At 47.4% G+C, this 12471-nt stretch overlaps 1 protein-coding gene across 10 annotated transcripts in view; it reads left to right on the top strand.

Moving 5' to 3' along the window:
- Nucleotides 1-12471, top strand: part of TMEM131L (transmembrane 131 like) — a 171282-nt gene that overhangs the window by 71042 nt on the left and 87769 nt on the right. The window lies entirely within an intron of this gene.

The raw sequence follows: 12471 nt of genomic DNA, 5'->3' as shown, positions 1-12471 counted from the left end.
AACTGTTGTCTAAATGCTTGGGACGCATTCTGCACAAAACAGACCAAAATCCCTGTCCTGGTGGCACTTGCAGTCTAATAGAGTGTGGGAGAGAGACAGCAAATCTGAGTATAATAAACAAGTGACTTGTATGGATGTTTGAAGGTGATATGTAGTGTGGAGAAAGTTGAAAAATAGGGCAAGGAAAAAGAGGGTGAGGATCGTGGGGTGGGGCTGTCATTATAAGCAGGGTGTTTGGGTGAGATTTTACAAAGATTTGGAGGAGGTAAGGGAGCTTGCCATGAGGCCACGTGAGAAAAGAATGTTCCAGACAGAGTGGCCAGTGCAGAGGCCTGTAAGGTGGGAATTTGTGCCTGGAGTGTTTACAGAGCAGCCAGAAGACCTTGGGCTACAGCAGAGTATCCCAAGGTGGGAGGGAATTGAAGGTGAGTCATGGGGAGAGTGTGCTGTGGAGTTAGTTCCTGTGAGACCCGTGAGATGGGGAGTCTTTGGGGGCTTTGAGCAGAACGGTGAGACCAGCTGAATTCGGTTCAAAAAGGCTGTCCTGGCCGGTGTTGACCTAGACTGTGGGAAGGCCACTTGAGCCCAGTTAATTGCAGTCAGTGGTCAAAAGATCAAGAGAGGGTGGTGCCCAGGCCTGGGTGGAGGTGGGGAAGGCGGTGTGGTTCTGGATCTGTTTTGCAAGCAGAGCTCACAGGATTTCCAATAGATGGATGTGGGCGTAAGGCAGAGAGCAGTCAATGATGATTCCAAGATTATTGGCTGGAGCAGCTGAGCCAAGATGGCTGTTGATGCAGGGGTGAAGAGCTTTCTTAATGTCTTTTAGACATCCCAGTAGACCTGTGGGTGGGCAGCTAGAGTACTGGGATTGCTGAGAGGGCTGGGCCTGAGATGTAAATTTCAGGTGATGGAGCCTGGAGACTGGGTCACATCAGCCAGGGAGTGGTTGTAGGTGGGGAAGAAGAAGGCCTGGGGCTGGAGCCTGGGGGTCTCTGTTGAAAGAGGTGGAGGAGAGTCAGGGAAGTGGAGCAAAGTAACAAGAAGTGTTTGAGAGTTGAAACTTTCCTTAGCTTTCAGATAACTTGTAAATGTGCAAATGTGTTACTTGAATGATAAAAAGAAATAATTACAGATTGTATTTAAGAAGAATGTACCTTCCTATCGCTCCTGAGTTTTCTAAAAGCACATAACTGAAAACTGTTAATATTCTCAAAGACATTGAACCCTGTAACAAATTTGGAAAACCGGGGGGAAAGGGAAATGTTACTAGTATTCTCCCATCCTAACGTGGCCTGTTAACATTTTGGTTATTGCCTTTTCATTTTCCTCTGTATGTTTTTAGTTGTAATCATGTTGCACAGGACAGTTTTGTTTCCGCTTATTTACTTGTTGGCAGCTTTTTTTTTTTTCCCCCAAGTTGCTATTATTATCTTAGAAACACAGTTTTTACTGGAGCGCTGGACTTCTTTTGCAATTGGTGTTCATTGACAGAAGGATTGAAGGGCTGAAGCTGCATTGCCGCTGGCTGATCCTTGTTCCTCCCTGCTCTGCTGGGCTCTGGAACCCGTGTGGGATTCACACCGTGCTTGTCTGGGCTGGAGAATGCTGCAAGGAGAGGGGAGGGTGTTAGAGACCTGGGAGCAAGACCCTGGACAGGCGCAGGGCTGTACAAAGGGAGGGCAGGTTGTGCCCAGGGGCCTCTCTCCTGGGCCCCACGACCTCGGGGCCATTCTTTCTTCAGCAGTAACACTTCAGTGCTTCAAGGGTTTGAAAGAAAAATTACAATTTAAAAGGAAAACCCTTCATGCACTATTTGCATATGAGTGGCATCTGTATAATTAAGAACAATTAAGTTCCCTGGGCTGAACTGAAAGGGAGGCTCCTGCTACTTTGCTGCTGTTCCAGCTGAGAGCAGCCCGGTGCTGTCAGCTCACGGGAATTGTCGGAGGTGTTTCAGCCCCTCCCCCCCCAACTCAAGCCGCCCCCTCCTCAGTACGTGAGATTCTGAAACATTTTTGGTCTTGTCCTGATTTGCTTCTGGAGAGTCCATGGAAATCGGAACATGAATCTTTACCATTTTGCTTTTCTGCTGCCCTTAGAACAGACACCCGCCTCCACCACACCGCAGGCACTTTGCGAAGCTCTCTACACACAGATTTCGTTTAATCTTCACGGTGGGTCTAGGGGTGATATCTTAACTTTATAGTACTGGAAACTGAAATTCTGGTCACACAAACAATCTCTTGTACTCATCTAGCTCATTGATTCCACCTTTGTGAGTTGGTCTCCGCTGGGGACCCAGTGACTCTAGGCCCTGGGAATTCAGCAGATTTCTTTCTTTCACTGCCGTAACCTTTTTTGGACTCCTTTCTCCCAAGCCTGACTAGGAAACAGGACACAGTCTGGCCCCGATTTTCCTCTTCTGGTTTTGCAAGAGCTCTGCACTTTGTCACGGTGTTGAAGGACTTTGAATAGGGCAGGAAGATAGCCTTTCCCCATTGTAGGGTTCCTGCAGTCGCCCTGGGGAAGAAAGTCATGTGTATCAATGACTGAGGAAGTTCCAAGCAGTCTTTCAAGAGTAGAATAATTTTTACTCCTTGCCCTCCCCGCAGTGTATTTGGTGTTGGGCTGTGATTGGTGAGGTCCCTGCCCGGACTTTGTTCCTAGAAGGCCAGGTGGGGACATCACCTGTGTGTTCCTTCCAGCACCTCTTTTATTTCTGCTGTGGTCACATGGGTCTGGGTTCCCTGAAGTGTCTGACAGAGGTCCTGACAGGTCCCTGTGTGAGACTTGTCCCTACATGTGCAGTTACGAGGCAGAACGATAGGTTCTAAACTAGAAGACAGTTTCTGTATTACCGGTCCTGAGGGCAGTTCCTATACAGGCGTTTCTCAGTTGGCACCATTGTGTGACCACAGCCACCGTAGGCCACCACCGTAGTCATTGGCTTTTCCCAGTGTGGGACAGCAGGAACCGTCTTTTCTTTGCTTAGAAGTTTTGTTTTGCTGTCAGGTTTGGGTTACTTTTATTGCTGTAGCCATTTAGTCTGCTGATTTATTGGGAAGCTCTGGTTCTGGACCACATGAAAGGCTGGCAGTGCTGGACCCACCTCCCCAGGGCAAGCAGAGGCTGGGAGGATGGGGCTCTTGGATAGTGGTAGTTCTGTTGAGCAGTGGCCCCTGGCAGCTCTGTTGTTTGAAAAGGGTGAGAGCTGTTTCAATTAGACTTAACTGTTGAGGTAACAGAGCTACAAAGTACCAGAGGTTTAAAACATGCTTTACACTGCCTCTGGCTCCAGGCAGTCTTCAGGGATCCCCGCTCCCCCAGGATCCCCACATTCCTTCGCCTAGGGCACCGGCCTGGTCCTCAGGGTGCGAGGTGGCGGCATTGTGTTCATGACTGCGGATGGGAGGAAGGGTGGAGGTAGGGCCAGAGAGTTCCTGGCACCCGCCACAGGACCCTACACCCCATTTGCTGGAGCCTGGTCCCGTGGCCATACCTAGCTGCAAGGGAGCTTGGGAAATGTGCCCAGCCAAAAACGAAGTGGAAGAAAGAGAGAAGGAATGTTGAGGGCCAGTCTGTGCCACAGAACCCTGTGGGAGAAACCATGACACCGTGACCATTATTTCTCAAGGGCAAATTGGTTTTGACATAATACATTTTTAAGTTACCAGCCCCTCCATCCCTAGGAGAAAACCCCAGTCTCTCTGTCCCGTGTTAAGGAGTCCTTGTTTTTCGGGGCACACTCGGGATGGTTTCTCCAGTGTCAGTAAGCCTTGGGCTTCACATGAGAAAAATCAGGGTTTAAGCCATGCTGACGGTGGAATTCTATCGTGTAAGCTGTGAGCTTGGCAGTAGTGAGTTATCCTCTGTGGGCAAGTGTGGGCTCTATGTTAGTATGTTAAGTGGAAAGCCTGACAGGCCAGTCAGAAGAGCTTCTTCTACATTTCTGTTTTCAAAAAAAATTTTCATTCAGAGGGTAGATTTTGTTTTTTTCTTTTAAAGGGAGAGGACTTGAGCTTGTTGAATAGGGGCATGTTCAGAGCACGCGAATCCTTGCTCTTTGCAGCGCGCAGATGCCATGGCCAGGAGGGCTGGCCCTTCAAGGGACAGTTAAAACGCTTAGGCATTTTTCATTAGATTTTTTGGGACAATATTGCTAATATTCTTCGTAATTGCCTGACATTGTTTTGATATATTTGCTCACGTTGGGATTAAAAAAGTCAATCAGTGCATTGTGTTTGAATTCAGATGTTGTTCTGGACCTTGAAGTTATATAGGATGACTCTTTCATCCTCCCAAGAAACTATAAGAAATCCCCTTAGGTTCTTCCGTTTTTGTGTTACCAACCTTCCTGAAGTCCGTGCGCCGTCACTTGTGTTTCCCTTGTCGGGAACCCCTTCCTCCATGTTCACCTGAACACGGCACATCCAGCCTTCTGGTCCTGCTCAACGCCGTCTCGTCCAGAAAGCTTTTCTGAACCTGCTTCACAGCATCTTTCCCTCTTCTGGACTGTGCTCCACCTTGAGTGATATGTGAGACTGTAGGCCCATGGAAGTCAGGCAGCCTCTTATTCTTCTTTGGATTCTTAGGTCAAACTGCCTTGGCTGCGGTAATGTCTGATGCAGGTAGAGTGAAGGAATTAGTGTTGGTGGCATTTGACATTGCCGCTTTTTTTCTGGTGATGGTGGTTCCATCACCAGAAAAACTAAAGGAATTTCTCTGGAATACAAGCCGATATTGCTGCATCCTATTCGTCTGAGAGCGTCAGATGCAAAAGTAGTGGCTTTCCCAAGCTTTAAATTTATAGAAGTAATCTAATTAATCAAATTCTGCTATGACCAATCCAGTACATTCATACTGTTATCCATCTAAAAGCATTTTTCATATCAACTAAGGTAATGTTTAGTTCCTGCTTAAATATCAAGGCGGTTGTAGTTTGGAAGTCATCTGTGAATAAATGTGCAAGATGAGTACACATTGGATATATATGTTTGCCATGTGTTAGGAAATAAAATTATTTTGTTGAAGAAAAAGTGATATTTATATACCAAGTTGCTTAAAGGGTCATAGTTGAGCTTTAAAAAATAGCTTGTTCTCTATGTCAGCGAGTATCTTTCTGTTACCAAAGGAGAAAGGGCAGGGGATAAATTAGGAGTATGGGATTAACAGATACACATTACTATATATAAAATAAACAACAAGGATTTACTGTATAGCATAGGGAACTATATTCAGTATCTTGTAATAACCTATAATGAAAAAGAATTTGAAATAGAACGTGTATATATGAGAATCACTTTGCTGTACACCTAAAGCTAACAATAGTGTAAGTCAACAATTGTTCAGTTAAAAAAAAAACCAACCAGCTTGTTCATGTTCAGAGAACTAATATCTAAATTTATATGGGCATGTTGGTTGGTTTTCTAAATATAGCTACCGTATTGCACAAGCTGGCATTGTCCACTTATGATTGAGGAGGAAAAGGCCTTCATTCCCAGTCTCCCCATTCACTTATCGTTTGTGTGAATTTCTGTTTGGCTTCCTCTTCACCACGTGTAGCATCTGGCCAAGACTGTTACTGCTGGAGACGTCTAGTACTGATTTACTTTTTCATGCTAACTTGTCTTAGAGCTGAAAGGTAGTGCAAAATGTATTTTGCAGGTTTAAAAATCATTTTAAACTATTTTAACATATAGTAGAGTCTAGGAAAAGATGTTAAGTCTTTAAACTGTAGATGAGAAGCCATGTTTTACAGTAAAGAGAAAGTTGGGCTGGGAGTAGGAAACACACGCTTAATTACTGGCCTTTTCTTTTATAGGTTTTTGCATGGTTATTTAACCACTTAACTAAAGGCGTTCTTTATAGCATGTGGACTGTGGTATGATTAAATGTGTAAACGCAATAATATATTTAAAATTCTTTAACGTGCAGATGTAACGTCTTTTGAATGTAAGGTCCTGCTAGTGAGACTAGAAGGAGGGGATGGCTTTGTGTGGTATCAGCGTGTCAGATGCCAGGACGGCCCTCAGTGTCGGCCGCGTGTGGAGTTAAGAAAGGTAGAGAAGTCAGGGTGTCAGCAGGGCTCCCGGCTGGGCGGGTTGGCTGTCGCTCACCAGGAGGGGCAGACAGCGCCGTGAACCACTGGGGAGACCAAGGAAGACGCTGAGCTCCATCTTGGATTGTGTTTGGGGGTTCCGGGGGGCCGTCTGCGGGCTGGTGTCCGCTTCAGATGGAAGCACGAGTCAGAAGCTCAGCAGAGGAGTCCAGGCCACAGATACACAGGCTTGGGAAATGAATCAGTCAGACCACAGAAACCGACCCTGGCTGATTTAAGCAGAAAAGGAATTCATTGAAAAGATGTTGGGCAGCGTACAGAATCTCGAGGAAGACTTAAGAACCAGGCTCAGAAAACAAACGAGCAAGCAGGGGACTTTGCAGCGAGAACCACAGCCAGAGCGTGTCCTGGAAGGAGACTGCTGAGGACGCCCCGGACCCTGCCGCTCCCCGTCTGTGGTGGCTACTACCCCAGAACAGCCCCACCTCCTTCCTCCCTTGTGGCATCATTAGCCGCTGCCCTGCCCCGGGCCGGTGAGCCTGGCCAAGTCTAGGTCGTGTGCTGGCGCCCGGCAGCAAGCTCGGCCACTAAAACTAGGGCGGTTGACCCTCGAACAACTCGGGTTTGAGCTGTGCAGGTGAACTTAGACGTGCTCTCTTTCTATCGATATGGACTACACGATCCGCAGTTGATGGAACCTGTGGGCGCAGAACGGCAGCTAGGGGGCGGATCCTGAGGGCTGACTGTAAAGTTATTGCAGACTTTTGACTGTGTGGGGGCGGAGCCCCTGAGCCCCAGTGTTGTTCAAGGTCACCTGTCATTGGCCCTTTCACAGCTCAGCAGGGGTGACAGTGGCAAATCTGTGAATGTGGTAAGGAAGCTTAAATGCTGGACAGCCAGAAACATCCAGATGTCTGTATGGGAAGCATCAGCCTGTTGGTGATGGGTGAGCCTAAGGGGTGAGTGTGATGGTCCAGAAAGAGTGAGAATTGAGGAAGGGCGGAGGAAGGGGTGACCTGGGAGAGGTGAGCAGGGGGAGCCCCAGGGGTGGGAGGAAGACTGGGTGGGACGGCTTAGAAACCAAGGGAGGGCACTCTGGGAGAGAGTAGCCCCGAGAGTGAGTCAGCGCGGTCCCCGAGGTCACAGCTTGTTATCCCTGGAGACCTTAGCAAGAGCAGTCTCGGTGAGGGAGGGGGCGATGCGGGAGAGAAGGGGGCCGGAGGCAGTGTGGGGAGGGGCTCTGAGCCGGGTTCACGGTCCCCTTCAACCACCGGCTGCTAAGTGGGCTACATGGGCTTCGGCAGGTCACTTAAGCGCTCAGCGCGTCTGTGTCCCTGTGTGTGGAAGCGGGGTACTAACAGTGCCCACAGGGTGTATGGGGTTACACGGGGTAATCGAGCGCTCAGCGCGTCTGTGTCCGTGTGTGTGGAAGCGGGGTACTAACAGTGCCCACAGGGTGTATGGGGTTACACGGGGTAATCGAGCGCTCAGCGCGTCTGTGTCCGTGTGTGTGGAAGCGGGGTACTAACAGTGCCCACAGGGTGTATGGGGTTACACGGGGTAAGCAAGCGCTTGACACAGCATCCGTGCGCTGTAAGTGCTCGGTAGACGTGCTTGCGGTCATCGGTACTCTCACCGGCAGCTTGCTGCGAAGGGCAGAGAGGGCTTGGAGCGGGTGAGAAGCATCAGGGCCTCTTCTCAAGTGAAGGGGCGTGAGTTTCACGTGTGTAAGTGGACGAGCAAGACGGCGCGGGTAAGGAGATGGTGAAAACCCTGGGGAGGGCAGGATGGGGCTGGGAGGCCCTGGAATCAGCCCAGGACCCACGCAGAAAGGCGAGGTAGGGGTCGTCTTTGAGAGAAGGAACACCTCCTCTGGATGGAGAAGGACATCAGCAACTCAGGGGGTGGACTGCTGTGGAGGACTTTTGTCCTGGCCTTGGAGGGGTTGGCCGTCACCGCGCCAGGTGGCTTGAAATCCCAGATCTCTTGTCAGTGAGACCGCCTCCAACAGACCACTGTTGGTACTGCTCCAAGGACTTTCCTCGACTTTGATTTTGAAGCCCAGGGCTTCTACAGTAGAAGAAACTAGGAAAATCGTCTACTACCAAATGACTTTTTTCCCCTCTGGGAATTTAATGGGGAAGAATACGGGTTTCTGCCTCCATTTCCCCCTCCCCCCTGTGCCTCTTGGCTTGCGGCTTGCGGGGTCTTAGCTCCCCAACCAGGGATTGAACCTGTGCCCTCGTCGGGGAGAGTGCGGAGTCCTAACCACTGGACCGCCGGGGAGTCCCTCTGCCTCCATTTTTAAGCTGTTCTTTGCGAATAGTTAATTTACCAGGAAGAATGACATTTCTAACTTAAGTAGACATGCCTGTGTATTTCATATTTTTTTCCTTTCAGTAGACTTCTGGGGAGAAGTAATTTTAAATTAAAAGTAAAGCAGAACACAGTTTGTACTACCAAAATTATGATGTAGAATTTTATAACTCGTGTAGTTACAGAGCTCATTTCATAAATCATGCAGCCTGGGCCGTTTGTTCTTCAACTGAAGGCCCTAGAGCTGGTACCGATGGGTCCGAGGGGTACTCAGGGCAGCGTCAGTGCCATTGGTGGGGCTGTGCAGGCCTTGCCCTGCGGTGGCCAGTCTGACTGTGGGCAAGATTCCTAAGGGCTGCTGCAGGCTGGGGCTTCTTATATCTGTACAGCGGTGGGTTCCAGTTCCATTGCATAAGGGAGAAGTACTGAATTCCTCCATGGTCCCTGGGAATAGCAGCTGAGTCCTAGAAGTCCCTCTTTCCTGCTCAGGGTCCAAGGGGATTAACAATGCAGTGGCCTTGTCAGTGGCAGTGCCTTCTCAGTCTCAGGGCTGCGCTCCCGTCTGCGCTCTCCTTCCTCCCTGCTCACACTGCCCCGCCCGGCTTTGTGCTCCCCACTCTGCATCTGGCTGGAGCCACCAGATGCTCAGAGGGTGTTCTCCAAAGTGACCTGTGCTTCCTCAAGCTGTTAGCTTCACTGGAGGTGCCTTGGTTCAGTTTCCATTGAGGGTTGCTGTCGGTGGAGCCCCAGTCCTCGAAGCCTTTCTTGACTCTTTCAGTAAGTTTCTCCTCCCCTGCGCTTTGAACTCTCTTGATCTTTGAGTTTTGCCTGTTGGCACACAAGCCGGGCCCGGCCTCCTGGATCACGATCTTCAGGGGAGACTCTTCTGAGCCGGCCGCCCGCGCCCCGTGCAGCTGGGCCACACCGAATTCAGCCGAGGGCTATGAGGCAGGGGCCCGAGCCCCTGGGCCCTGATGCTCATTCCCAAGAGGAGGAGCATTGCGTCTGAAATGATGTGTTTTGGTTGGATAACATTTGTGAATGGCAAGAACAGTTGGTTATAGTTAATTCATTTTTATATCCAAGTTACTGGATTGAATTTTCTTAAAGGGTGTGTCTGATATTCGCAGATCGATTTAATTTTCCTAGGAAGGAGGACTGGGCATCCGAGTGCTTTTCTAAGGATCTTGGCATCATCCAGCCCAGCCCCCTCGATTTTCTGAAGAGGAGACCAAGCCTTGTGTCACGTGGGAGCTCCTGGCTGGGACCTGACCCAAGGTCTTCTCACTTCTAGTGAAATTTCTTTCCTCTTACTAGCCACTTTTTCGAACTGTGTTTCTTTGTTTTATATACAGAGAAAAAAGTTGGCCAAAGTTAAAAAAGAGAGAGAGAAAGAAGATAAAAAAGTCAGGTAATCTTAAGCAAAGGTATTCTTTCAAAAAAGCATGTGTGGAATTCCTTGTCCACATGTCCTGAAGCTGAGGGAAGGCGCGACTCTTTGCAGGAGGAGGGCATCTTCAGAATAAGTGGGCATGGGATGGGGTCCATATAACAAGAGTGCCTCGCCTCAGTTTGCTGTCAATTTTATGTCTTATTTCTGTGCCTCGTTCCTGCTGTAGAAGCAGAACAGGCTCGCTCTTATTTTTCTCTTTTAATAAAGGGCTTTTCCTTGTAATCATCTTGCAGTTGGGGAAAGGGTGAGAGTTAGAAATACATGGCATGAATTTATAATTTAGTTTTACAAGATGCATGCCTTTATTTTATGGCAGATGTGGGGACTCCTAAGAGTACCAGAGGCCAGGTGGACTTCCACATAAAAGAATCATCCGTATTGTTAAGGGTACAGATGTGAAGAGGGTAATGCTGATTTTTGAGAGAAAAAGGAAAGGGAAGACAGTGTATCTTTTATTTCTGAAGCTCTTGAGGCTTAAGTTATTTCTTTGATGTTGTCGATTTAGAAATGAAAACTTTGGCATCTTTAAACACAGTATGATGTCCTATGATTTCCTAGCTAGCACTGATATTTGAGGATAATTGTTGATGTCCATGGTTGACTAAATTTTGGCAGTTTGCTGCTTTTTTCCCCCGTCAGTCTTTAATACTCGAGGTCATAGGTATGTGCGTGAGATCCTTCCAGGTCAGTACCTGTGTCTAAAATGGTTTTATCTATGGGAACTAACTTTTTAACTCATATAGTGATGTTAAATCTCCTTGTACAACTTGATCTGGTTTCCAGATTGTAAAGTCAAGTGAGCTGAAACTGACCAAATGAGAAAGATAAATCTGTTCTGTGACTTTTAGGAAAAAATACTGACATGGTTTTATTTCTCCATTGTGAGGTCAAAAAATAGTTTCTTTGAAGTTTCTGCCATACTGCTTAAATGTCTGATTTTCACTGGGTATGAAAAACTTCCTGCTCGTGGGTTTTAGAAAACTCTGTTATGGTGTGAGACAGCCCAGGTTTATATTTCACTTGTTCTATTCAGAGATAATTACTACTACCCCATTTGGGACTTCTAAATCCTGAGGTCAGCTCTGACTCCACGCTCAGTTGGCCTCTCCATCTGTTCTCATTGCTTTTGCTGTTAGATGACAGTCATCCTCTTAGTAACACGATCTAATATTTATTGCACTTAACTATGTGCCAGGCGTGTAGCAAAGGCATTATTATTTCATTTTAACCTCATGATAACTATAAGGTGGATACCGTTGTTATTTTCATGTTACAGATACTAAGGCTGGGACTTTTGAGAAGTTAAGTGACGGCTTTGGGTCTCAGCTCTGAAGCCCTGCCCCTGTCCTGGCAGGTGACACTGCCTTGGTTCCTTGGGTAGGTCATGTGAACTTGGATGGACTTGAACTCCATGCAGGGTTCAGGTTTCTGACCTGGATAGACAGATCTGCATTGGAATTTTGGCTGTGCCTCTTAGTGACTATGTGATCTTGGGTGAATTACTTAAATCCTCCAAAACCTCGTCTTCATTCAGAAGTTGTGTGTGAAATCTGATGATAAATCCACTTTCAGTACCCAAGGCAGGAAGAAGACTCTCATTAGTTATTTTACTTTTTACTAATACAGTAGCCTGACTTTTCTAAGATCATTCTTGGCATGTGAAGTTGCCTGTTTTCTTTTCCTTCTGGAATGCTGAGCCCTGACCATCTCTGTCTGGAGTGGGGGTGACTGCGGTGCGTCTGATGTTGACAACTCTTTATGTCGCCTCCTGTGGCTCTTTAAAACATTTCTGGAGGCAACTGGGTGTGTGTTTGTGGCCTTTTTTTGCAAGCAAGTCATGGAGTTACTACTGGCCTTTTGGGGCTTGAGAGAGACCAGTAAATAGCATACCTCTCACCTGCCCGAGCTGGACACGAGGGAGGAGGTTGGCAGATGGACACTGAGGTCACCTTTATTATTAATACAGTTGATGCTGAGGTAGAATAAAGGAGATACAGATAAGAGATAACAGAGAAAGGATTCTTACGAGAGGGGATGGGGGAAGGGAAGCTTACACAGAGACAGAAAAGTGGAGAGAGGAAGAAGAGATTGCAACCAGGATTCTTCCTATGAGATGAGGATCTTGGAAGGGGTTCTCTGTATTGTTTGCACCTTCAAGAAAAATGGGAGAGGGGCTTGCTGAAGGTTATAGCGTTTCTGTGGGCCGGCAAGTTTCAAACTCAAATGTCTATTCCTGGACCAGCCTCTGGACTGTACTTGCTGGAGGGCTACTTTGCGGGAGGAGAACATGGAAAGATTGTATTTTGGAAAACTTACTTGAGTCTCTGAAAACAGTTATGCATGCTACATTTAGGAGCTTCTCCAGTTAAGTATTTTTGGAGTACATGGCTTTTAAAATGTCCTGTGACACTAAGTGAAGTAAGACAGAGAAAGACAAATATATCGCTTATATGGGGAATCTAAAAAAAAAAAAAAAAGATACAAATGAACTGATTTACAAAACCAAAACAGACTCACAGACTTAGAGAATGAATTTATGGTTACCAGGGGAGAGGGATGGGGGAGGAGGGATAGATTGGGAGTTTGGGGTTGACAAGTATACACTACTATATTTAAAGTAGATAACCAACAAGGACCTACTGTT

This window comes from Tursiops truncatus, chromosome 5 (assembly GCF_011762595.2).
Source record: "Tursiops truncatus isolate mTurTru1 chromosome 5, mTurTru1.mat.Y, whole genome shotgun sequence".
Lineage (NCBI taxonomy): Eukaryota > Metazoa > Chordata > Mammalia > Artiodactyla > Delphinidae > Tursiops > Tursiops truncatus.
The sequence above is the reverse complement of the archived record's forward strand: the minus strand, read 5'-3'. Positions and strand labels throughout refer to the sequence as shown.